At 44.8% G+C, this 25,927-nt stretch overlaps 1 protein-coding gene and 1 pseudogene across 4 annotated transcripts in view; both read right to left on the bottom strand.

Moving 5' to 3' along the window:
- NHEJ1 (non-homologous end joining factor 1) overlaps positions 1-25,927 on the bottom strand; it is an 81,067-nt gene that overhangs the window by 37,848 nt on the left and 17,292 nt on the right. The window lies entirely within an intron of this gene.
- Positions 9,139-13,898, bottom strand: LOC103289378 (60S ribosomal protein L18a-like; annotated as a pseudogene).

The following is a 25,927-nucleotide window of genomic DNA, read 5'->3' as shown; positions in this document are numbered from 1 at the left end:
TCTCTCTGAAATCAATAAAAACACAAATCCTGCATTCTAGAAGCTCTTCTGCAAAGGAAGATATGGTGATGGCATTAGGATTACCGAAGACTAAATAATGTTCTCTATCCCCTGACCTCTAGAAAAAAAGGCTGTGTTGTCTCCACATGCTAAGGTCACTGCTCTTCATCTAGCTCCCTTCAGCCCAAATGTCCTTGGTGATACAGAGCCCAGCCAAGCCCGTGGCTGCAGGTTCTGAAGACCAGAACTGAGTCTACAGTGTGAACACAGATACACACACACAGACGCATACAGTCAGTGGGAAGGAGGGGAAAGGAAAGCACACACAACACAACACACTAGGGCAGCTGCAGAAAACAACTGCTTGTTAAGTTAAAATTAAACTCTGCACAAATATTGACCTTTGGAGGGGACAGAAACTGGTCCCATATTTACCAGTTTTATAAATGGGACTGACCACAGCTGCCCCACGCGCTTGGCCAGCACGATGGCAGGATGGGGCGAGGCCATGCTTTGGGGGTGGGGGGTGAATGAGAGGGGCAGGAGAGATTTTAAACACTCTCTTAAACGTAGTTACTACTGGTAGGTCAAAGTTCCCAAGAGCCTTAAAAGAGAAATTTCTAGGAAAGCAAATAAGGCAGTCTCTGAAAGTGGGGGGGTCAGAAAAGTAGGAATAGAGAGGAAAAAGAAAGTGTCAGAAAGAAAAAGTTTACTAAAAATAGTGAAAAATATAACAGAGATTGAAACCGAATGGAGAGAACACTAGGAGCTTATCCTTTTGAACCCTGGCCCTTGGTCAAACCAAGAGTCATAAGGTAGGAGACCAGGTGACCAACTTAACCTAATGGAACGATCGAAACTAACCAGGTCTGAGTCTTGGCTCAGCTGCTTCATTGCTATGCAGCTTTGGGAAGCTGAAGGACCACCCCCTCCCGTTTTCCCATCTACACAATAGAGGTAATAATACAAGTATTTTGTCCTAATTCACAAAGACAGAACCCAAAGAAGACAGTGCGAGTGAAAGCACTTTGCCAACTGTAACACCACACAGATATAAATCATTACTTTTATTAATTCTACCCCAGCTAACTGTGCACCTTTATACTCCAAACTGGCCAATGAACTGCAGTCTCTCTAAGAGCAGAGCCAGGTCAGAAGGGAGAACTTGAGCTCCCCCTGAACTTGTTAAAAGCCTCCTCAAAGCATACACCTAAACCCTTCCTCTGCTGCAGGATAACGAGGAGGCCAACTTGCTGAACGATGCCCCAAAAGCCACACTCCCAGCTACAAAAGGTCCCAATACGAAGGGGAAGAAAGGACTCATCAATACTATTTTCCTGACGGCGGATCTCTGGCAACCCAGAGTTTTTCAGGAACAAACTTCACAGCTGCCGGGCTACTTAGTTCTGTTCCGAATCTGCTGCCTTCACTCTCTTTTATATTTTCCTTACACTCATGACTTCCACGATTAATAATCAGCATAAACGTCTGATCCAATCACCACCGAGTAGAGCGTGACAACACCCTCCCGCCAACACTGTGCCACCAAGAATCACAATCTGAAAGTATTTCAAATAAATATACTTTGAAAAATACATGAAAAGATGTTGCTGAAATTAGTTGCCCAGTTTTACAGAAAGCCCCTGTGCCTTTATGTGGTATACTGTTTACACTCCACATCTTCAAAGCCTGGGGCAGACAAGCGTCTGTCACTTTATGGAACAGGGAAACTGCAGTGATGAAGCTAAAGTCCTCTGCCTCCTCGGGCTGACCAAACACGTCACTAGTATCTCTTGACTCTGCTTTACTTGTTCAATGTTTGACCTTAATATATCACAGTTTATATTGTTAAACGTGTGTCATAAAACATAAACAATGTACAGCACCATGTCAGCAATTCAGGAAGAATTTCCAACGCTGCAGTCTCCCTGGTCACAGGGCAGGGAGATGTTTTGCATTTGGTGCACCGAACATGTGCTACATGGGACTCCAGACAAACTGGGGAGGGGGAGACAGGAAAGAAAAAGGAAAGCCAATGGGGAAATCATACTCCATGTGGGGAACCAGCTTCCTTGAATTCGGGTCCAAGGACTTTTTACAAAATGTAATCCTTATGAATTTCCATAACCCTCTTCCTGCGGCTTCGTCCTTCTCCGGAGGGCTCCAGAGGAGTGACACGCCTCCAGGTCCAGCCACTCAGGGCCTCTAAGGCTTCTGTTTTTCTAACGTAGAAAAGAGTCCTCTCCACACTCCATGCCCACCTTTTCCACGAGTAATGACCTCCACAGGTCTTAGTTCCATCTTCTATAAACAATGGAGAAGCTGATAGCTGACTTTCCCTGTATGTCCTAAGCTATAGCCAGAACTGATGTTAATTTCAAGTATACCATACTTCTAGGAAAAGGGAAATGAGTGTCAGCATGACTGCCACCCACCTAATACTCCAAAAAAGTTCATCCTTCTTACTCTTAAGCGACAGAGCTCACAGGAGAAGTCCTGAACAGAACCCCTCAGTCTATCACTCTTCAAGGTCCTCCTCCCACGATGTTCTCATCCAAATAAAATCAACGCCTCAGACAGGGAGGTTTCTAGGCTAGAAAAATGGTGCAGGTGCTGAAAACAAGCATCGTCAAAAGCAAAATATTCTTAAGGGGAAATTCAGAGCTAAGTAAATCTCTGAGGAAAACACACACAAAAAAAACAACAATAAAGCCCACAATGGGAGAAGCAATTATCATCCAGCACTTAGAAGTGATGTGCCCATGACGCTTTGCCTGTGAGGGGGTCCCTTGACCCTCTAACCATAGCTCCATCTGTGAGACCCTGCTGACCCCCTCCCAGACTAAATTCAGGCTGCCTACATCCAACAGAATCCAGCAAAATGCAGCCCCACATAGGAGGTCTAGTCCAATGTTGTTTGTCTCCTTGGTCTCCTGCTCTCTCCTAGCTAAACCGGGGTAGACTGACCTCTCAGAGGAGTCCCTAAGCAGATCATGTGCCGAGCTGATTCCTATTTAGAACGCCTTGACCTAAGCAAGCAAAATGTCATTCTTGGGGGCTTCAAGACAGAAGAGCACTTCAATATTAAAGATAACAGCAGGGAGACACGGGGTGGGGGTGGCATCTGTAATACTCTCAACAATAAAATTTTTTTAAAAGATAATAGCAACATAAGTTTTCCAAAGGCCTACAAGAGATAATGCTAATAAGGCCCAAGAAATAGAAAATGGCCCAGGCCGGTGTGGCTCAGTTGGTTGAGCGTAATCCCAGGCACCAAAAGGTCACTGGTTTGATTCCCGGTCAGGGCACATGCCTGGGTTGTGGGCTCGATTCCCGGTAGGGGGTGTACAAGAGGCAGCCAATCAATGTTTATCTTTCACATAGATGTTTCTCTCTCCATTCCTCTCTCTCTCTCTAAAATCAATAAAAACGTACTTTTTAAAAAGATAAATAGAAAATGGAAGCCAGGGTCCCCAGAAAGGCTCTGATATAACCCGACAACAAGGACAACAGGACTAGAAGGGGACTCTTAGGGACTGGATAAGACTGGGAGCAGACTAAAAGCACAAAGAAGAGATCCAGAGACCTGGAAAGCACCTCCACACACAAGGGCACGTCTATTTCATATCTAAGGCCCAGGCATTGCAGAAGCGTTTGCTTGTGTAAGCACTATGTCTGGAACCCAGAAACAACTAAATTTCAGGCCTAGTAGGAAGCATCCCTCCACTGTAATCTCCGAAGCCCCTAGAGAAGCAAATAAGGAAGCATTGCTACCGGGTACCAGTGTGTGCTGCCGACTCACCAGCGCTAGGAAATGTCTGAACAGAGTCTTATTCAAGCCAAGGGAAAACGCTGTTAAAACACACAAAACTCCTTTGACTAATGTGAGAGGGGGAAAGAGCCTCTATAATTAACAGAAACTGTCACAGGCATTGGGGGCCTCCGACGTGTTCAACGCAAACCACTTGAAAAGACCCGGTCTTCTCGGAGAAGGCTGGGGTTTGTGAGCGGGGCTCCAACGGGCTGGGGACAGCTTTCCCAAAAGAATCCCACCGTATTGAAAAAGAAGAAGAAGCAGGGGGAGAAGAAAAAAAGGGGTGGGGGAAAGAAAGGAAAAACCCAAACCTCAGCTGAATGTTTTTCCACCACTGGAACGAAAAAGCAGAGCAGAAGAAGAAAAGTCCAAATGCAACCAGTTTTCAATTAGGGCCTAATTAGAAAGAAAAGTGGCAGTGCTATTATTACAGATCTGGGAGGAGGAAACGCAGTCAATGACTTGAGTTTGGGCTGAGCCATCCACTTGAAAGCTGTGATGATTAGAGGGACACTTTATGGTGAGAGATGTTGGAAGGAGAGGGAGGGATGACAGAAGAGGACTTAGAGGCTGGCTGATCATGTCAATCAAGAGCCAAAAAAGGATAGCCCAAAACATTTATTGATCACCCACAATTTGCAAAGCATTACACAAGGGGCTGTGAGGAGAAATAAAGATCATAACAGCCATAACTCTGACCTGAAGACTGTCCCTGCAATGAGTATCCACCTCTCAATACTCGGCCACTGCGTACACATGCACCCTCTGCAGAGAATTTAACCTCGACTTCTTTTTATACTAAGTCCACTCTGACCACTCACGTGGCCTCTCTCTGCATTTCTCCCAGCTCCCTTCTCATTTCCATACATGACACACAGAGACACCCCCAACCCCCCAAAAAAAGATGCCATCATCAACTATAATTCCTGAATGAAGCTATCAGGATTCGCCTCAGCCCTCAAGAGAAGCCAAAGTCCGCACCCTGGCTCAGGCAAGCTTGAGACCCTACACCACGTGGGGGAATCTCAGAATAGCTGGAGGGCATCTTCTGCTTTTTGTCTGATCCCGAAGGGTTCCGGTCCATTTTCTAGGTAAAAGCCACAACATATGAGAACAAGCAGAAAGGAACTAGGGATGAGCATTCTTGTCCACGGCTGTAGGAAGGAAGTTCCATTCCCTATTTGCAATAAAACAAAGCAATCTGGCTGGTAGAAGCATGAGCACTTTCCTCCCTTGCTCTGGGGTACCCTCTCCCTTGTTGATTTAGTCCAGGCAACTTGGAGGAGGGACCGGAAAGGCCAGGGCAAACATGTCACAGCCTGCAGTGAATAGGGCCAACAGAAAGGAGAGGCGAAGAACAGAGCTGAGAGGAGAGGAAAGGAGGAGAGGCCTCTCTTCCCATCCCACAACCTGGGCTCCATCCAACACAAAGTTAATTCCTAACCTCGGCTCACCACCCTGCCCACTGCTTGCATGATTTATCTCCCTATCTGCCTTGCATTGCCTTTACAAGCCTCCTAGCCTTGCACACCATTATAAAAGCTGTCTGTAATGCTGGCTCGACCTGGCCTGGCCTGGGCTCCTGCCATGGTAACCCTTCCCCACCCCTGGATTTTACAAGCCTTCCGCCATCATGGAAATCTGAAATCCCACGAAAGAACAGTAAACAAAGCAGGGAAAAGAAAATACCTAGCTCGGCCACTCTGGACACAGCAAAAGTCACAGATGGACTGATGTCTCTAAGCCAGGGATGAAGGCCTTTTAGGCAACGACAGTGAGCTTCCTTCTGGCCTGAGCGCAGCCGGATAATAATACAGAGACGCACACAGATGGGCCTCTCCTTTATGGGGCACGGCCAAGCATCCTGGTGCCCTGGGAATTCCCAGGCTCAAGGAATCAGCCAGAATGTCAAGAAAGCGCACAAGTAAACACAGGTGTCAGGTTCAGAGAACCATGTGGAAATGTGAAGTTTTAAATAACGGAAAGAGACTAAACATTATTCAGACCACAAACTGAGTCGGCATCGGCTCTGTCACCTTCTTATGGGCTCCTGAGGGAGGTAGCATGGTGTAGTGGAAAGAGCATGGGCTTTGAAAGCTGGCTTCATCACTTATTTATGAGCTATGTGACTCTAGTCAACTTATACTCCCTGAATCTGTTTCACTTTCCGTACCATGGGAAAATACCAACTCATAAAAAGGTTGTGAAGAGTAACGAGATTTACAGCCAGAGGGCCTGGCACTCAACAGGTACAAAAATTATAGCTATTCTTTGGGATGTCAGACATCCTGAAATGTGTTTGTGATGGGTGTTCTATTGCTTCCCCATGCAAATCTTAGCCTGCTTAACAGGTTTCCCTTTATTCTATGCACACTTTCCCTTAATAAACCAGACTCCATCGGTCCATCTCCTGGCCAGAGAATGAGCCAAAAGGGGGGGTCTCTTGGGGAAGTATTCTTTCCTACCAGCTGTCTGGAATCCCCTTGTCCCTTTATCCCTTTGAACTCATATGACCCAGTTCTGGCCCTGACCTCCCTCACTAAGCTCCCATTGGCTCCTCCAGCCTCCCTTCAGAAAGGCTCTTCTTTCTCTTCTGATGCCTCAAGAGAACCTGCCAGCACCCACCGGGTTCCATTCTTGTCAAGAAAAGTCCCACCGCCCTGTTACAGCATCTAAGCCAGAAGTCAGGGTTCCTATCTTCCCTGGCGAGCTTAGTAGAGAGAGGGACACTAAAGCATTCTCCACGAGTCTCTGGAGTTCCAAAGTGCCCTGCCAATGAGGCTGAGTGCTCCCCAGAGCTCTGTTATTCACTTGGGGGTAGGTAGTGGGGAGCCGTAGGGGAGGGCCGGGGGAGGGCAGGAAGAGAAGAGAGCCTTGATTCAGGGGCCAGACTGAGTCCGCCACAGGCCAGGCTCCGCTGAGGTTTCTCGGGTGAAACACGTCTCTGTGATGGCTGTGCCTGTGAAGCGGATGGAAATGCCCATAAAGCCCTATCAAACCCTGTTCACAGAAGGACAGGGATATATATAGAACCAGGAACCAAAGGGGCCACAAGGGATTCAGGCGGACAGCTCCGCCCAGCCCTTAAACCCGCCCAGGGAAGGGGGGCGGCCCAAGGAACAAGCTCAAGGAATGAAGGTTGGAGACAGCCCGGCGGGTTTGCGAAGGGAGTGGGGAAACGAGGGGCGTCAGGGACAATGCTGGAAGCGAGCTCGCGCCCAGGCTGTGGGAATCAGTCAGGCTGGGAGCTGTGCCTGCTCCAGCGTGTGGCCGCTAAAGGGCCTCACTCTGAGTTTCGGCCAATTTAGAGGTGACTTTTAACTCTTTGCTTTGGCGTCCTACCGTCTTGATGGTGCGCTGCTTCCTTCTCAGAACCAATGAACCAGTTTTCCCTGTCCTCCTCCATTCTCCCGACCAGCACCTCCACTCCCACCCTTCTCCGTTCCCACACCCGTAAGCCCACTCCCAGCCTCCCAAAGAAACAGGGGTGGGAGGCAGGTGAAAAACAGAAATCTATCCATTAGGAACGTGTCCTGAAACAAGAAAAATATCCTAGGATGGAATCTGTCAAAAGATAGAAACTAACTCACAGAAAAGAAAAAGAGGCTCACAGAACAAGGCAAGAGCCTTATAAGAAACCGTGGCATCGTATAGCATCAGACCCTGAAGGAGAGACTGTCACGCAGGGGCAAAGAGTGAGCAGGTTCTTCTTCCACTCTTGGATTTGTGGACGCCCCTCTCTCCACCAATCCTCTCCCAAAGTAGGACATTGCAGCTACAGATACTGGCTGATGGAAGCTAGCAAACACTGAGCCACAAGGCTTTCCTACCTGAGCAACAGCCAGAGCCCCCTCTGTCCCCAGTTCAAAAGAGAATCCTTCCCTCTCTCCACCTCCTTTCCCTAAGCCAGCATGAGATGTATGACAATGTTTTGGCGCCACCTGCTGACCTTTTCTGACAGCTTAGTAGAATAGACCCTAAAATTGGACAGACCTCAAATTCACCTTCTTGAATTCATCATAAGCCCAAAAGGGAGGGAATCCCAGAGAAAAGAAACCAAACTTCTACCAAAGGGAATACTCCCACAGCACGCAATGGCCAACTCCAGTGCCCACCCTCCTGTTTCCTGGGACAGATGTCTTAGGAATGCCAACTAGCCAGAATCTCCTCGGTGGGTTTTTAGGTCCAGTCTTAACAGCCATTAGTCTATGAAGGTCCTTCTCCAAGAGTCTTTCTGATTTGAGAACTGTGAATACTCAACAAGCCCTTCTCTATTTAATCGAGTCCATATACATTAAAATTATTTCTCTATCACAGTTTTGGTTTTCTTGGTTTTAGGTAGAAATTCTAATTTTGCACCCAGATGACATGATCCTTTGTCATCAAACAGTAGAATGAAAGCAGTGTCACCCAAAGAGCAACAACTTAGATATTTTACACTGCCCTCCATTCCTGTGGTCCTCAGGATGGTCTGGGCAAACATTTAATAAGCAGTAAGCTCGTTGAGACGTTAGTTCATCTCACAAATATAAACATTTGTTCATCCATTTAACAAATATTTCTGCAGCACCTAATATGAACCAGGAACAAGCTGAAGGTACAGTGGGGAGTAAGACACACTCTCATAGAGCCTCCACGCTAGCATCTTTACCTGGTGTATTAAGGAATTCTAGCAATTTCTCACTCATCTTCAAGAATACCTGTGTGAACAACCAAGTGCAAGACAAAAATGTAAACAGACTTTGTAAAGAAACAGAATAAAAAATATAAAAGGCTACAGAAGTAAGGATATACAGAATGGGACAATGAATGTGTACAATATTATTCTTTCATCATATTCCTTATAGATAAGTTTCTCCCCCTCTCCGCCCCCTAAAACCCACTCCTGGACCTAACTCTAGAAACTGCATGCAGCTTCCAAAGTCAGCTTCCTCAGACCTCAAGATTTACAAAGTCTTCAGTAGAAATTATGGAGAGATGCCTGGGATTGACAGTTTAAATTACATGCAAGTATTTTCCCAAACGTCACCACAGGAAATATGTGGGGCTCCATAAAAACCATTGTCATCTGGTAGAAGGAGACGCTTCTGATAGGCCTTAGCATGACCCAGGAAATCAGGGGGATGGAGCCAATCATTCCCCTGATTTACTGGGAATCTTTCAGGAATCTTAGGGCTAGGCATGCCCTTTCCTACTCTTGCTCTCAAATTGTATCCAAGCAGCTCTACACTACACCTGTCATTAGAGAAAGAATCTTCCTCTCCCCCGCCCCCGTTTCCCAAGGAGTTTATTTGGGTAAACCAGGGGATGGGGAGGCCCTGCATCTAAAATAAGGTGTTGGGCCTCTTGGTGTTGGTGAAGCGTGGCTCATGCTGGCCACTAAGGACCCGGTGGGGCAACAGGAACTTGATCTTGAAGTTGTGGAGCTGCTTGACTGCTGGTCAGCAGCACTTGCTGGCTGCAACCTCCTCCATCTTCATGATCTGGATTGAGTGGGCGCGGGCACAGTGCCAGTCCCCATGCCTCAGTAGCACTGGGTGACGGTGCCTGCAGTGGTCAGGTCCTGGTACTCCCGGTACATGTTGTGGGTGCCACTGCAGGAGACGAGTCGTAGCGCAGCCAGATGCTAAAGTTCTTCACCCGAAGGGTGATTTCCCTGAAGATTTCTTCATCTTCGTTAGCTGAGACACAAAGTACCAGAAGCGGGACTTGGCAACGACATGGGCAGGTGCAAAGATGTGCGTGTGGTAGAGGGGTGGTGTGCGGCACTTGGGGGTGGGCAGGCAGCACCGCACCACCTTGTACCCCACCACCTTGTACCCTTGCAGCGTGCCCGAGGCCTGCACAGCGTTCTCTCTGCATTCACCACCACCCACAAAAGGAAGTCAGGAAAAGAATCTTAAAGAATTCTAGGAAGGGAGTTTCCAAAGCTTTCCTAGTAGCAATCTAGTCAGGTAGAAAATTCCTCTCTCTACTTCACCTTTATTCTTATTGCTATAATTCAAGTTCATCCTTTCTTGTATTATCTTGAATGAAATGCAAAAAAGAGCTATTTATCATCCTGTATGTGCTAAATCTTCATATTTTAAAGACAGAGCTTATAATCCCACTTTCCTTGGATACTTTTTTTAAAATTCTGTTTCCATCCCTTTTATTATTGTCCTAATTTTCCTATGGGCACTCGGGCCCCATGCATCTTTCAAGCATGACCCCCAAATCCTAAGAGGCTCACTAGTGCTAAATACAATAGGAAGGTGGCCTCAGGATCTCATGCCCTTCTTTTATTTATACAATCTGGAACGATGTTCATCTTTTTACTCACCCAAACTATACCAAAGACTATGTCACAGTTGAGAGCGTTTCCTAGTTAAATCTTTCAGGAAAAAGGGGGACATTTTCCCACCTAGGAAATAGAAGATACTTTATAGGAAAGACATTCTATTACATAAGATACTGGAGTAGCTAAATCATCTGATAAAAGGAGCAGCAGGCAAGGTCGGTGTGCAGGGAGCCCAGGAGGGCATTTAGAGGGGGCGTGTGCCTGGTTGAGGGCTAGTAAAGGAATCAGAAGGTTCTGCTTTCCTTTACTTAGATCCACCCCCTTGTCAGGAGCTCCCTGCGAATCCTTCACTAATTTCCCCACAGAGAACGGCACCTTGTGCATATCACTAGCACAGCACTCTCACCTTGGATTGTAGGTTTATAAATAAGCACACCTACCTGTCTCCCCTTCTCCTCCATGTGCTTCGGGGCAGGAGTCATGTCAGACATTGCTGTACCCCTGGCACTCACGAGTACTAACAATGCTAGTTCCCTTGCCCCCGCAGCTCCTCGTGCAAAAACCTAACCCCGGGGAGAGTCCATAAACACTGGCTAACGATGGTAATATTACCAGCAGCCATCCAGCACACTTCCACTATGCTGTCAGACCAGTTTAGAATATTGGCTTGGAAACTCCTTTTTTCTCTTGGCCCAGACATTTACTCTTAAGGTTTGCCTCTTCCTCAAGAGACTCCAGGAAACAGGGTTAGTTTTAAGTCCTAGAAACTCCAATCATTCCTGTTTTCTTCAAGCTAAGGGCCTAAAGGAAGACTACAGATACCCATGAATATTGATGAACCTTTGCGGTCACATGAATATTAACAACACCCTGTGGTTTTCGGGAACAGCAGCCCAGCAAGAAGGTCTAATATTAACCTTGGCTAAGCCCAAAAGGTGGGAAGAGCATATGCCCATATGTCTCCACGGGGAGTAAAGGGTGCGTGGCAGTCTAGTTTGGGGGTTGGTCCCTATGCAAACACTGGACACAAGGGCAGTTAAGAAGGGACTCAATGTTGTACCCCAGTCCCTGGCACTGAGGGCTCTGTTAGCTGCTATCCAGGCATAAGTCCCCAATCCTCAAGCTTTGCAGCAGTAAGGATGCAGAAACAGGTCCTACTCAATTCAAAGGAGAACAGGTAGACACACTGACCTAGTTCAATCACTGCAGTAGAGAGAGAGGTAGGGAAGGTTCAAAGTCAGATCTCTTTGGGCAAAAACCTGAATCAAATAAAAAGGCTCAATTAGGCAACAAAATACACAGTTAGCTAGTCACACATTAACAAAAGACCTACAGACTGTGGAGTTTCTAGCTCCACACCTTTCATGAAACTAGTGGACACAGAGAACAATGGCTTAGGTTTAAGAAGAAAGATGTCCCAGGGCTGAAGCTGCAAGAGATGGGAGGCATCGGGTTCTTTCAGCTCTGATAGCTTTTGAACCAGGAGATACCAGAAAGAATGGTGCCTGTTATTAAAAACTAGAGGCCCGTTGCACGAAATTCGTGCATGGGGTATGGAGGGTCCCTCAGCCCAGCCTGCACCCTCTAGCAATCCGGGACCCCTCGCGGGATGTCTGACTGCCAGTTTAGGCCCGATCCTGCAGCAGTTTAGGCCCGAAACTGGCAGTCAGACATCCCTCTCACAATCCGGGACCACTGGCTCCTAACCACTGGTCTGCCTGCCTGCCTGATCACCCCTAACCACCTCTGCCTCAGCCCCTGCCGCAGCAGCTTTGGGGACCTCTGGAATGACGTCCGAAATGACATCCAGAAGGTCGTTTGGCCGTCCGGTCTAATTAGCATATTACACTTTTATTATTATAGATAAATAAATAAAGGAGAAGTGCTGTGAATCAGAGTCAACCAAAGAAACTCATGCACCCTGGACCTGGGTCTAAGTTCAATACCTATTCAATGGCATGTGACAAAACTAGTAAAGGAAAGGCAGGTTAAGTGGCCTTATGCAGTGATTAGAATTAATGCTAATAATAAGATTCCTGCTGTACTCACACATCAGAACAGACTGTGCTTAAAACTAGAGAAGTGCCTCTACTCCTCTGCCTAATCCTACTCAAAGGCCTTGACCCCTTAGCTCTGCCTGAAAAACTGACCCAGCCCCCTTCACACACACTTAAGAGGAACGGAGAGGCCTGCCGGCCTAGCCCAAGCCGAGGTGGTGAGAGGCCACACCTAGGAAGAGGGTGGGGGCTGCTCACGGGAGCTGTGTTCTGTCACACAATTACCATATTATGTAGCTCTAATAAAAAAAAATACTTGAAGTTTTACTAGTGCCATATAATAAAGTATTTATAGAATCCGGGGGTTGGGGGTGGGCAAAGGTAAAGGGGGGGGGGAGAGGGAAAAGAAGGAATCAGAATTGTTAGCGAGAGCCCTGGCAACAACAACTCCCAGTATTCACCATAGAGGTAAACTTCAAAGCCATCAGCCTGGGACATCCGGCTCACTCTCATTAACCTAGATCAAGGTGGCTTACTGTTCACCTCCTCTCCCTAACAGTCTGCCTCTGACTTCTTCCTGGTTTACAAAGAAAAGAGATGAGAAACTGGAAGGAACAGGAAGGTAGAAGAAGGAACGTCAGCGGAACTGTGCGGAGCCTAGGCCTGAAAAGTCAGGGGACCAGAGTAAAGGGGTTGTCAGTTGAAAGAATGAATGGAATGTGAGTTTTTTAAGGTTCCATTCTGAGGCTAAACTTCTAGGTCTCACCATCCAACATACCTGACAGTTGAAATTTGCCAAAATAGGGTTTCCCATCCTTGCACTTGCCCTTTTGCACACCTCTCACACTCCCCATTCCAACCGCACTATCCACTTGCCACCACCACCATGAGGGCAGTGTGCTCCACACCTACACAACCACACCGCATGCACCCACAGCTTCTCCCAGACCTCCCCTCCTCACCCATGGTCCTTATAGCCACAGTGTCACACACACAACAAGCTCACCACAACACACTCCTCCGCAAGAGCACTTGCTGCCTGGATTTCCTAGGCATCTTCCCAACTTAAGACACATCCTAGATAAAAAACGTTTTCTGAGCCTACAATCCTCTTTAACATTTCAAAATTTTCTATTACCCAGAAAATCTCCCCAAAGAGAGAGAACAGTGAGGGCTGTGGCATTATTACAGAGGAGACTATAAACAGAACAAATATAGAGCTGCTTTATTACAAGGCAGTGTGGGGTTGGTGGCTGGCTGATTACAGGGACACTCCCCAGAGCTCTCTGCAATCCCAAACCTCAATAAAGGCCAGACTAGAGCTGCTTTCAACTAAAGGGCAGGCAATTGAATCCAGGGGGCCCCTAGAATCCCTTCAGATTCCAGTCCAGGATAGGATACCTGCCTTGGTTGAAGATAAGAAGGAAAGCAAACACTATCTAAGAACAACCCCGCTTAGCAAAGAGCCCCCACGCCATCTTCTCAAAGGCAAACACAATTAGTATGGTTTGGGTCTCTTGCAATCAACAGATATCAACCTTCAGATTAAAAAAAACAAAACACAGAAATCAAAAACAAATTGATAGACCGAAAACCCATACACATCAGGAACAGTACAGAGTGAGGAGCAAGAATAGACTGGAAGACAGAGAAGCAGTGCAGCTTGAGTGACTAAAGCAACCATATTACACAAAACATCATAGAAGGAAAGAGGGGGAAATCCACAAGTCCTCTCTTCTGGGCTCTGGGCACACGGCGTCCCTTCCTGGGTGACTCACAGTGGGGTCACCTTCACCCCCTGCTTCATGTGGTAAGGGCCTCTTTATAAGGAGACACACCACGAGCCTTCTCCTCCTCCATCTCTGCGAGCCAGGAGAATTGCGTCACTGACCTCTACACATACTCACTCCCTCCTCTTTCCAGCCGGCCACCACACAAGGGATCTTGTCTTGTGGTCCCTGCGATCCTTTCATCTGGGCTCCAAACCCACTGTCACCTTGGCCCTGAATCACTCCCCAGGAGACACTGGGAAAACATTGCTGGACAAAGAGCGTCTGGGTCCTGTATGGCTAGAATTTACTGATCCCTGCTGGTGAGAGAACCCGGGCCATGCTCTCCCCTGCCCAAGGCCAAGGCCCAGGAATAATTTTGAACCTGGCCTGTGGCCAGCTCTGCTACAGACTAGGTTTCCGCTGATTTGGGGGATACCAATTCCCTCTAGCTCCCAAGAACCTAAGGACAAAAAGGGCTGAGAGGCAGCCTTAAAGGTTCTAGCTTATCTACCTTACTTGTTCGGTGGCCAAGAAATTACTAGAGTTGGGAAGACAGCCAGCAAGTATCCCTCCCCCCAACCCCCCCAGTTCTGTTCTCATCCCACTTGGCTATCCTGTTCTCAGGGCGGCCCCAAGGAAAACATTTTGGCAGCTGAAAATGTCAGTGTTTCTCAGATCCTTCTCCAAGATAGAGGATTCCCCTCCAACTGTGTCTCAGCTCATTCCATGTCTCATGGTCCTAACATTTTTTTCTTGACCTTCTATGTGATGATACTCCAGTTTGGTGCTTAGCCATTTTTCTATAATTTCAGGTCTATGTTTCAATGGGCAGATTTAAGAAGAGTTACAGGAACACTTTTTAGTCTCTGAGCATCCTCCCTTCTCAAATATAGTTCATTAGAACAGAGCCTTTGAGACAGTGTGAGATAGTGGAAAAAAAGCTCTGTACTAGAAAGTCAAAGGATGAGGTTCTGGTTTCAACTGCAATTACTTGTGGGATTCAGGATCACTTAATTTCTCTGAGCCAATCCATCAGAGCTCCTCATCCTGAAGTGGCCCTATGAGGTAAAAAAAAAAAAGCATGGAAATTTGTTCTTTCTTTTTAGTTTTCTTTTTATCTGAGTAGTTGATCAGTATATTTGTGTTGAATGTTACTCAATGAAGCCTGCTCATTTCACCAGGCTTAAATTAAATAATAAAGTCAAAAATTCTCTGCAGAATGCATAGCACCACAAAATTTACTGAGTTCTTACAATGGAGCAAACAAGTTAAACAAAGATAGATAATATCCCTGGCCCTCGGGGTACTTACCATCTAGTGGAGGGAGTCAGGAAAACCAGTAATTACAACGCAGTGTTGACAAGGCCTGTGATAGACCAAATAAAGTGGCACATAAGAAGGGCAACTAGCCGAAACCGGTTTGGCTCAGTGGATAGAGCGTCGGCCTGAGGACTGAAAGGTCCCAGGTTCGATTCGGTCAAGGGCATGTACATTGGCTGCGGGCACATTCCTGGTAGGGGGTGTGCAGGAGGCAGCTGGTCGATGTTTCTCTCTCATCGATGTTTCTAGCTCTCTCTCCCTCTCTCTTCCTCTCTGTAAAAAAAATTTAATAAAATATATTTAAAAAAAAAGAAGAAGGGCAACTAAACTAAACTGGAGAGCCAGGGAAAATTCCCTAGAGGAAGTAACATCTTCACTGAAATCTAAACAACGAATAGGAGCTATGCAGGTGAGAAGGTTTGCTGTGCTGCCAGGGGGTTTCCAGAGGGAAGAGCATGTGCCAAGGTCCAGAGATAAGAGAGAGAATAATGGGTTCTAGGAACTGACACTAGTTCACTGTGACTGAAGCATAAATTTGGGACAGAAGGTAGGGAGTATGAATGGGGGCAGTATAGCCTAGCAGAAGAGAAGATGAAGCCTGAGAAGCAAGTATACGTATATCACATCAAAAAGGGCCTAATGGCCTAGCTGGCATGGCTCAGTGGTTGAGTGTCAACCTATGAACCAGGAGGTCATGGTTCGATTCCCCGTCAGGGAACATGCCCGGGTTGCAGTCTCGATCCCCAGTGTAGGGCATACAAGGGGCAACCGATGAATGATTCTCTCTCATCATTGATGTTTCCATCTCTCTCTCCCTTCCTCTCTGAAATCAATATATATATATATGTTTTTTTTGAAAGGGCCTTAATGGTTTTATTAAGGAGTTTGGACTTCATCCTAAGGTCAATAGCAAGGCATCGATCAATTTTAAGAGGGACACGTGGCTAGAATTACTTTAATCAGGGGCTTCCATCTGGTTTCTTTTCCTGATTGCAGATCCCTGAGGTTAGTGAGGGAAGCAGAAATGAGACCTGGCCTACTTCTTTTCCTTCCATCCTCTGGCAACGGTGGAACCCAGAAGGTTCATGCTCCCTTCCTCATGGAACTCTCTAGCCCTTTAAAATCATGTCTTGTTTTCCAAACAGTTTTCCCTCTCAGTCCCCTTATTCCTCTCTCTGGCAAAGAATAACCTCTGACCGTGTGCCAAGTCCTTTCCAACCAGCTGTCCTATGGACCTGGGCTATTAGCCTCACCCCACCCCCAACTAGAGCTGTCAGGTAACCCTGCCAATAATCCACATTTCTAATCAAAGCCCCATTTCTTATCTCTTACTTGAATTCCACCAACTCTGCCAATATTTACTTTTCCCTTCAATCCTAGATCTCTCAACTTTTAGAAACAATTTGGTGGCCTTCTAACAGAAGATTAAGATAATGCTGACCAAACACATGATCAATCTGTAGAAGAAAGACCTCATATCCAGGCAGTAATGACACACTAGTAAATAAACTCTATGGAAAACATAACTCCTTTTCTTTCTTTACCTCATTACGTCACCTAGAGTTGCAGTTGAGGTTGGAAACAATACCCCAAGGCAACGATTTTCAACCTTTTGGCACACCAAAAAAATATTTTTTTGGGCCAATCTGACAAATAAATAGGTATAATTTTGATTCATTCACACCAGAAGGCTATTGTTGTGTTGGCTGTTGTCGTTTTTTATTTGACAACCTAAGGGGAAGGCGGTCAGTGCCCCTGACTAAATGGTCAGATACTTCATGTTTTAAATTCTTTCAGCACACGGTTGAAAATTGCTGCTGCCTAAAGGAAAATCATCGTGGTCATTAACTTTATCTCTTGGCCTCACTGTTTAACCTTAGAATAACAGAACCTCAGCACTGGGAAAGAAAGCTTGAACCCTCTAGTCCAACATTCCACCTCAGTGTCAGAGTTCTTTGGCATGGCATGGCAACTGAGGTCAGATTATTTCTTATTGCCTAAAATGTCCTTAATAACTCCTTTTTCTATTCATCCCCTACGAAACAGGGTTAGGGTAGGAGCTCTATGTCCAACAGAGCTCAAACTCACTGGGTCTTAAGGTTCTAGAACAATGCTATTCAGTGTGATCAGCAGCCTGGTGCTAATCCAGGAACTCTTTGTTACTAGCCCATAATGAGGTAAGGATAGAGACTGAATGTAAGTATTTCAAAACTTTTATAGCAATCTGACGTTGCCATGACATCCAAACACAGGTTCGGAGGACTCATTTCAATGGCCAGGGTATAAAATGGCTTGAGTATTATTCAACTTGTCACATGTGGCATATGCTGCATATTAGCTATGCACAGTAAAACCATGTGTCAGATTATTTTGTAAAGCACTGTTCTAGAAGGTTCCATGAGAAACGAAGAGGATAGGTATGGGGGTAGGAGGGCTAGCTCTCCTCTCTTTCCCCTCTGGATACAATAGAGAGTGAATCTGCTCCTGGGATGAGGAAGAGGAAGCTGCCCCCACTAAGGCCCTGGCTGCCGGGGTGAAGAAGAGGGCAGGAGTTGGTGGCCAGGTTATCAGGCAATAACAAACTCAGCATCCAAGCACGCTACTTCCAGCAATGCAAGGAGCTTCCTTTGTTTTGGGAAAACAAGAGCTGCAAGAAGCTTCTCCTTGACACGTTCTTGCCTGGCTTCGGAGAAGCCCAACCACCCCTGACACACAAACAGGACAGTCCTGGCCAATGATAGACAAGCCAGTACCCTGACCACAACCCCTGTTTGCTTTTCCTTTTCCACCACTTCCTCAGTTGGAGGGCCAGTGTGGGGCCATCGGTAGCCACCAGCCTAGGTCACCATTCAAGAACTTCACCCCCAATGACCCAGCACCTATTCTATACAACCCTTCAATGCCCTTTATACAGCCTACTTTCTCTCCCCAATATAGTACTTTTTTTCTGAGACCCTGGGGCTTCTGGCCCCTTCCATAGAGTGGTAGGTAAAGCTAAGCCTCCAAGCACCACTCTGACAAACTCCATGGGATGCTCTACCAAACCATGTTGTTTTAACTCTAAAACCAAGAAGATCTGCATCATCCCCCAAGAAGAACAAAATCTGAGGTCTCAAAAATATTTGGATCAAGTATTATTATGTTACCTGAACAGTCACTTGATTATATTAGACCCTCCGCTTTAAGAACCCAGTTATCACCTAACCTATATAAAACAATGTACCTCTTCGTGATGCAGAGGTTGACCAAACTAAACTTCCAAGTAGGTTGCTAGGAGTTTAGGACCAAAGACAAAAAAAAACAAAAACAAAAAAAAAAAACCAACAAACCTAGGAGACTAGCTCTTGGGGTACAAACAGAATAAGAGCGTCAACTTCTACAGACACATGAAAGTGCCTTCTAAGACCAAAGACAGGGATTTTCTCCAAGAGTCCTGAGAGGGAGAGCTAGCAAGTCCCACCTCTGACTCCGCTATGAACAATCAAGAGCCTTGGGGACCAGCAAACCTTCCTCTCTTTCTGATTAATCAAGGGAGTTTACTCTTTACCCTCACGGCCCAAGAGCCCACGTTTCTATGAAGACTCATTTGTCCAGTAAGGGAGCAGTGTGGGGGCGGGACTCCCCCCACTCCAGGCCGCCTTCATGCCAAAGGAGGAGGAAACAGAATAAGCAAAATAAAATTCATAAAGTGAAGCAGTAATTATGGTGTGGTCAACAAGAGGCTGTCCTCAGGCCCATCATTATGTGGCTAAATTTAACGCCCTGCGCGGCCAGGGGAGCCGTGCGCCCCGGGCACCGTGTGTCCACACAGACGCCAGCTCCGCCACCTTCACCCGCTCGACAGCCGCCGGGGCTGCCAGAAAGCAGGTCACAATTTTTTTTATAGTCTGTTTACCAAGATGCTGTTTTTACTGCCGAGGTTTCTCTCATTTTATCTCTTTTTCCCTTTTCCCCAAACAGACTGGCCTGTATTTTCTGCACTGTTTTTTTTTTTTTTTTCTTTCTTTCTCCCTCTCTCAGTACTATTTTCAGAACTCTAATTTTATATGGTATGTCCCTTTTTTTTTTCTTTTTTTTTTTTTTTTTTTTTTTTTGGTAAATATTTGCCATGACTAAGCCAGGCACATCCAGTTTAAAAGGCTCCGTCCCACAAAACATCGGGTCTTTAATGATATGCATCTCATTAGCTTGTCCCATGAAAGGGGGTATAGAAAAAAAAAAAAAAAAGAGCAACTTACAGACTCTCTCACTTTTTATATCTAGCGAGACCTATATTTATATATAAGGACAAGCTGAAAACTGACATTCTAAGCCCCGATACGAGTTAGTACAATGGCTATTTGATTCAGGCTTTTAGGCCTCAGAAGCAGTTTCAGGAGAGAGGGGCTATGGTCTATATAGCACTGCTAGTTGATCCAGGCGGTTCTGACCAGATCAGAAAAGCTAGAACCAATTTCAAACTCTGGGGTATTAGGGCTCTCTCGATTAGGGCTCTCTACATCAAAACTCTGGGATCTCCTCTGACACTAAATTTCATAAAATGGGAAAAGAAAAAGAGGTAAAGGGGTACTTTCTTCACTGGTGGATGAAGTCAAAGAAAGGGAACCTATGAGTTAAGAGAGTGCTGAGAGAGACCCCCTCCACACCTCCCACTCACCATCCAAAGGGCCTCTCCAGCTGGGCAAAGCCCCAACATTGACGGGAGGGTTTCTTACTGCACATGGCAGGTTCAGTGAAAGGGGTTGTATGGTCAAGTCCGCTTATTGCACTGAACGAAAGGCACAGCATCCAATAAATACTCTCTGCTACTTACCTGCGATGCTTTTAAAGCCAGATTAATACTCTAAAATGGAGTTAGAGGCGCCCCAACATTCAGTATTTTTAATAAGAAGTGTTGGGGGAAGCCCTAGACAGTTTGGCTCAGTGGGTAGAGCGTCAGCCTGTGGACTCAAGGGGCCCAGGTTCAATTCTGGTCAAAGGCACATGCCTGGGTTGCAGGCTCGATCCCCAGTAGGGGGCGTGCAGGAGGCAGTCAATCAATGATTCTCTCTCATCACTGATGTTTCTATCTCCCTCTCCCTTCCTCTCTGAAATCAATAAAAATATACACTGAGTGGCCAGGTTATTATGACAGGTCAGATTATTATGACCACCCCATCAGTACTTCATTGACACTTCCAAAAATACTGAATATTGAAAACTTCCTAAGAAAATACTCTCAAGGTTTTATTATTATTATTATTTGCATAACTAATTCACTTTATTGTACTGATGGGGTGGTCATAATAATCTGGCCGGTCATAATAATCTGGCCACTCAGTGTATATATTAAAAAAAAAAAAAAAAGAAGAAGTGTTGGGGGAAGGGCAATGGATACATGGACTGAGAGACCCTGAGTGGCTGCTTAAGCAGCATCTCATGGGGAGTGTATAGGGGTCTACAGGGGTGACCAAAGGTCCAGAGTCCCTAAGTTGGTGTCCATTAGTTAATTTAGGATAATCAGACTCTAGAGGGTTGACTGATGCTAACTAAAATCATAAGAGAGTACTTTTGAAATTAAAATGTCAATTTTACTAGGTGGGGGCTATACCATTCCAGTGACTGATATATCTTCAGCTGATTTTTCCGGGGAAGCTGAATAAACAGTGAGAGTGCTACTAGTTAAACACAGAAAAAGGCAAAGAAAAAAAACAGCAAATGACTGTATGGGATAGTTCATATACACTGTGTGGAAAGAGCTACACATTATTAATCCACATTCTACTATAGTATTGCTTTGGCACCGTGCTAGATAAATTAATAAAGTGCAACTCATTGGTTTTTCTTTTTTAATTCTATACCATTCTGCTCCTCTACTAGTACATCTCCTCAGATGTCATGAATTAATTGTTTAACCGTTTTTCTCAAATTGCATATAAGAGCCTAGAGGTGTGCAAGACCAAGAGTTGGAAGAAAGGAATGTAGAATAAGAAATGAGGCAGTACTTGGGGCAGAGTCCTCTAGCCATGCACCATTTTCCTATCTTGCAATTAATTTAGGTCTCTATACTGCTCAGAAGTGGAACCCAGTCTTGCCTACTGCCCACATAAAGTTCCATGTGTAGCCATGTAACAAGTGGCAAGGCGATGGGACATGATGGAAGAATACTGGACTGGAAGTTCAGAGCCTTGTGTTCTGGTGCTAAATTCTGAGTCCTGGTGCCAAAATCTACTACCAGTTGTCTACAAAAGAGTTCTTTTATCTTTGTGGGCCCTAATTTCCTCATAAGTAAAATGAAGAGGCTTGATATATTCTTAAATTGATAAACTCCCTTAAAGCTCATAAAATGTGATTGATCTAATCTTCTGTACAAGGTATCAGAGATGTCATGGTTCCCTGCATTAAGGTACTAGCCTAGGCTCTTGATGAGATTTGCAATCTTGTCTCATAAGCAATAACGTATTTATAAACAGTTGGGTGAGTTACTTCTATAGATGGCTAATCTCATCCATTTTATATTGATTCTTATTTATCTCATTATCAGAGGTTACCCTAAATTTGGAGCTGGGGACTTCACAAAATGAAATACCAAAATGATCTTCGACTGTTCTTTCTTTAAGCCAAGATGTGTTGTCATCCTATTGTCTCAAAGCTCCTCCTCATTCCTAGCTTTACTCACATCAACATCAGGGGTTCTTTGGAGTAAAAGGTTCTAAACGACCATGTACAACATCAGAACTGCTCCGGCTTCAAGCATAAGAGTAACAGATGCCAAAGAGCTTTTGAAGGATTCCCTCAAACCACCACACCTCAGGGGAGCCTCTCAGATTGTGTAACTGAATAAAACACCCAGTGTGTCTTCCCTTCAGCAGCCACTTACTATACAAAATCCCTCTGAACTCTTAGCTCAAGATTCATCTCTTCCATAAATACCTTACCCAAAGTAGCCTGGTATGAACCCTAGATCCCATCCAAATGAATCTATTTCTTCCTCCTCTCGGATAACATATATTTTATGTATTTAGAATATTCTTTGCATATGTGTAAATTCCAGTGGTCTAATCTCTCTTAAAAGCCCATTTTTCAAGGGCAGAAACCATGTTTTAATTTTTCAGTATCACAAAACATTAACTATCACGGTTTAATATTTTTGCTGGTGCTTAATAAGTACTATCCACATAGAACTAAAGCTTCCAAATAGACCAAAGATCTCCCACACAGAATGAAAAAAATGCTTCCTGAGACTTTGTAGTAATGTTTGCCTTGACAGTTCCCTATGGGAGATAACAAGGATGCCCACGAATCCTACATATTGGACAGCTAGCCCGGCCAGTGAAGCTCACTGGTTGATTTCAGAGAGGAAGGGAAAGGGAGAGAGAGATAGAAACATCAATGATGGGAGAGAATCATTCATTGGCTGGCTCCTGCAAGCCCCCTACTGGGGATCAAGCCTGCAACCCAGACACATGCCCTGGCCAAGAATCGAACTGTGACCTCCTGGCAGCTCAACCACTGAGCAACACCAGCTGGGCTGATCCTCTTTTTAAGTAAGGCAGGCTGAAAGCCATTGGAAAGGACTTTATAATTCTGGGATGAAAAAGCTACATCTCCTGGGGAAAGAGGATGGAAATAGGCAGAGATCAAGTCACCTATCTTCAAATACATCCCGTGCCTCCATGCCGTCCACAAACCCTAGAGGAAGTATTAATCCTTCCACTTGCTCTGCTATGCAGGTCCCTGCTTTCACACTTCCCTTTTCCAGTGGCTTCTCCTGTGCTTTTAAACATATGTGTCTTCCCATCTTAAGAAAGGGTTTTACTTAAGCCCCTTCTAGCTCTTCAGCTAGCTCTCATTTCCTTTCATTGTGAGACTTCTCTGATGAGGGTTCTACATTTGATGTCTCCATGCCTGATCAACTGATCCTTCTTAAACTGCCGAAATCTGCTGATATTGCCCAGATAGATTACAAATCGCCTAAAGGATTTTTCCTCGGACAGTCAGGCAGTAACCCTTTCTCTTTGGTCCCTCTCCCACATGTGGCACTGTGAATCGCCCTACTTGGTTGGACAGGAAGAGCTTGGGTAAAGACAAATGTGAGTAAATCAGCTGAGTGACTTGAAACCAATTACATAACCCCTAAGCCTCTGCTTCTTTATCTTTCAAGTGAGTATAATGTTACTAATCTCACAGGTTTGTTGTAAGAATTAAAAGTTATAATTTAGCCCTAGCTGATTTGGTTCAGTGGATAGAGCGTCCACCTGCGAACTGAAGGGTCCCAGGTTCCATTCTGGTCAAGGGCATATGCTTGGGTTTTGGGCTGGATCCCCAGCAGGGGGTGTGCAGAGGCAGCCAATCAATGATTCTCTCTCATCATTGATGTTTCTATCTCTCTCTCCCTCTCCCTTCTTGTCTGAAATTAATAAAAGTATATATATTTTTAAAAAGTTTTAATTTAGATAAAGCACCTAGCACTGTGTCTAGCACAAGCACAGTATGTACTTGATAATGGTTACTTCCTCTTTCTTGGCTAATTTACTCCTCTATCCAGATCCTCATTCTATCTCACTCACATTTCCTTCACTGGCGCCTATGACTCCTTCCAATTATGACTGTTCCCAAAATCTCATCATTGGACTTTTGTTCTTTTTTCCTTGCTCTTCCCAGCAAAAGATGCATCCATTCTCCAATTCTGTTCCTTTGCACATGACTCCTAAATCTATTTCTATAGGTCCTTTTTCTCAACCTAAGCTTCAGTCCTATATTTTAGACTTTCCTGAATTCCCACTCGTATGTCCTATAATCCATTTAAATTCAGTATGTATTGAAAAAGATCTTCATCTTGCCCAGCCGGTGTTGCTCAGTGGTTGAGCATCAACTCATGAACTAAGAGGTAACTAGTTCCATTTCCAGTCAGGGCACATGTCCAGGTTGTGTGGGCTGACCTCCAGTAGGGGGCATGCAGGAGGCAGCCGATTGATGTTTCTCATCGATGTGTCTATCTCTCTATCCCTCTCCCTCCTCTCTCTCTAAAAGAAAAAAAAAATCACTATTACAAATAAAATTGCTGTGAATGTTTTAAAAATAAATAAAAAGAAAAAAATTAATAAAAAACATTTTTAAAAAAGATCTTCATCTTATGTTTTCAAATTAACACTAATTATATATAAGCCATCAATTTTTTTTTAATAAGCGAAGGCATTATTAAATGGACATACTGTAACAAATGGAGTTTTGTGAAACCCTTCCTCTACAAGAGAGGAAAAGAAGAAGATTCAACTGTGAATCACAGCAAAATGTCCCAGAGGCATGTGAAGCTTATAGGTTAGGCCTAAAGGGCTAGATATTTGCCAGAAATAAGGCATCAATCAACACTGCCTCAAACTCGATTCTGAATTAAGTGCATTTCTCAGACTGGAGATTAAAACCACCTGAGAGACTAACAGATTTGGTGAAGCTAAACAACAAAATAGTTTTTTATTTTAGAAGAACTGGTAACTTCTCTTGAATGAAGTGAGATACACAACTCCCTGAAGCAGTGTCTGTTAAATTGTGCTAGCCTATCTAGGTCTAGATCCAGGGGGATATGTGATTTAGTTTTTCACAGGCTCCCACAAATCTCTATTGTCTTTTGTCCAGCCAGGTACACATATTTATGTTATGTACCTGTCCTCTATAGGCATCTGAGTTTAAACATTTGGTTTTGAGTTTTTTTTCAGGTAAAAGAATTTGGAACATGCTAAAGTCCTTCACTATTGAGATTCCCAGAATCAGAAGCCTGTCTTTTTGGAAATGGGTCATTTTACCCATTTGTATTTTCTATATTGATTTCCTTTTCGTTTTCCCTCTGATTTTAAATAAATTTTCTTTTGAAAGTATACGCCCTTATAAAGCTTTGTAAAAGGAAAATAAAGAAAGGGGCCTTTTCACATATTCTTGGGCCAAAGAAAAGAAGTGGTGACCCCTCGCAGCAGGGCTCAGTGGTGACTACAGGAGTCACAGTAAGAAAAACCCCAAAGAGAAGGCAAAACTCAGAAGAAATATAGTTGAGAAACATGTGCAGCCATCCCTTCCTCCCTGGAGATTTTCATTCCAGAGCTCAAATACTGGTGGATTTGTGTTTTAAATAAGGAAAACCATTCCTTTATATGCCCAAGATTAGATTTAATTGAGCCCCACCCATGATTTTTCCCAGCCTGTCAATGGTACCACTATTCTTCAGATCACACAGGCATACCACTGACAGCCTAATCTTCCTGAAAGATTACTTTCATATGTCAATTCTTCAGTCAAGACTTTCAATGGTTTCCCACTATCTACAACAGTAATTAATAACTGTGAGAAGGAAGTGCCCCATCTCCTTCCTAGGAGACGTGCCTCTGTTTGAGAAACACTGCATGTAATGATAGATGTTAACTGGACTGAAATGGGCAAATAAGCAAATTCCAGGCAGAAAAATAGCTAAAACACATTTACCTTCAGAATAAAGCGCCCATCTTCCAGACCGGCATCTAAGGCCCTCCACAACCTGGCCTCTAATTATTATCTTGCTAACCTTATTTCCTACTAATTCTCACCCACTCTTGTTTTTATCATATATACTTTGCCTATGTGCTTTCCACCTAAATTACCTTCCAAATATTTCTCTAGCAAAACTGAAAACAAATCATTACAATCCAGTTCAAGAGCTGTCTTTTACAGGAAGGTTTTTTTCAATTGCTCCACTACTGTGGCCCTACTATCACTCATTAAGCACAGTGCGCTCTCT

The sequence above is a fragment of the Eptesicus fuscus genome, chromosome 11 (assembly GCF_027574615.1).
Source record: "Eptesicus fuscus isolate TK198812 chromosome 11, DD_ASM_mEF_20220401, whole genome shotgun sequence".
Taxonomy (NCBI): Eukaryota; Metazoa; Chordata; class Mammalia; order Chiroptera; family Vespertilionidae; genus Eptesicus; species Eptesicus fuscus.
This window is presented reverse-complemented; position numbering and strand designations above follow the sequence as displayed.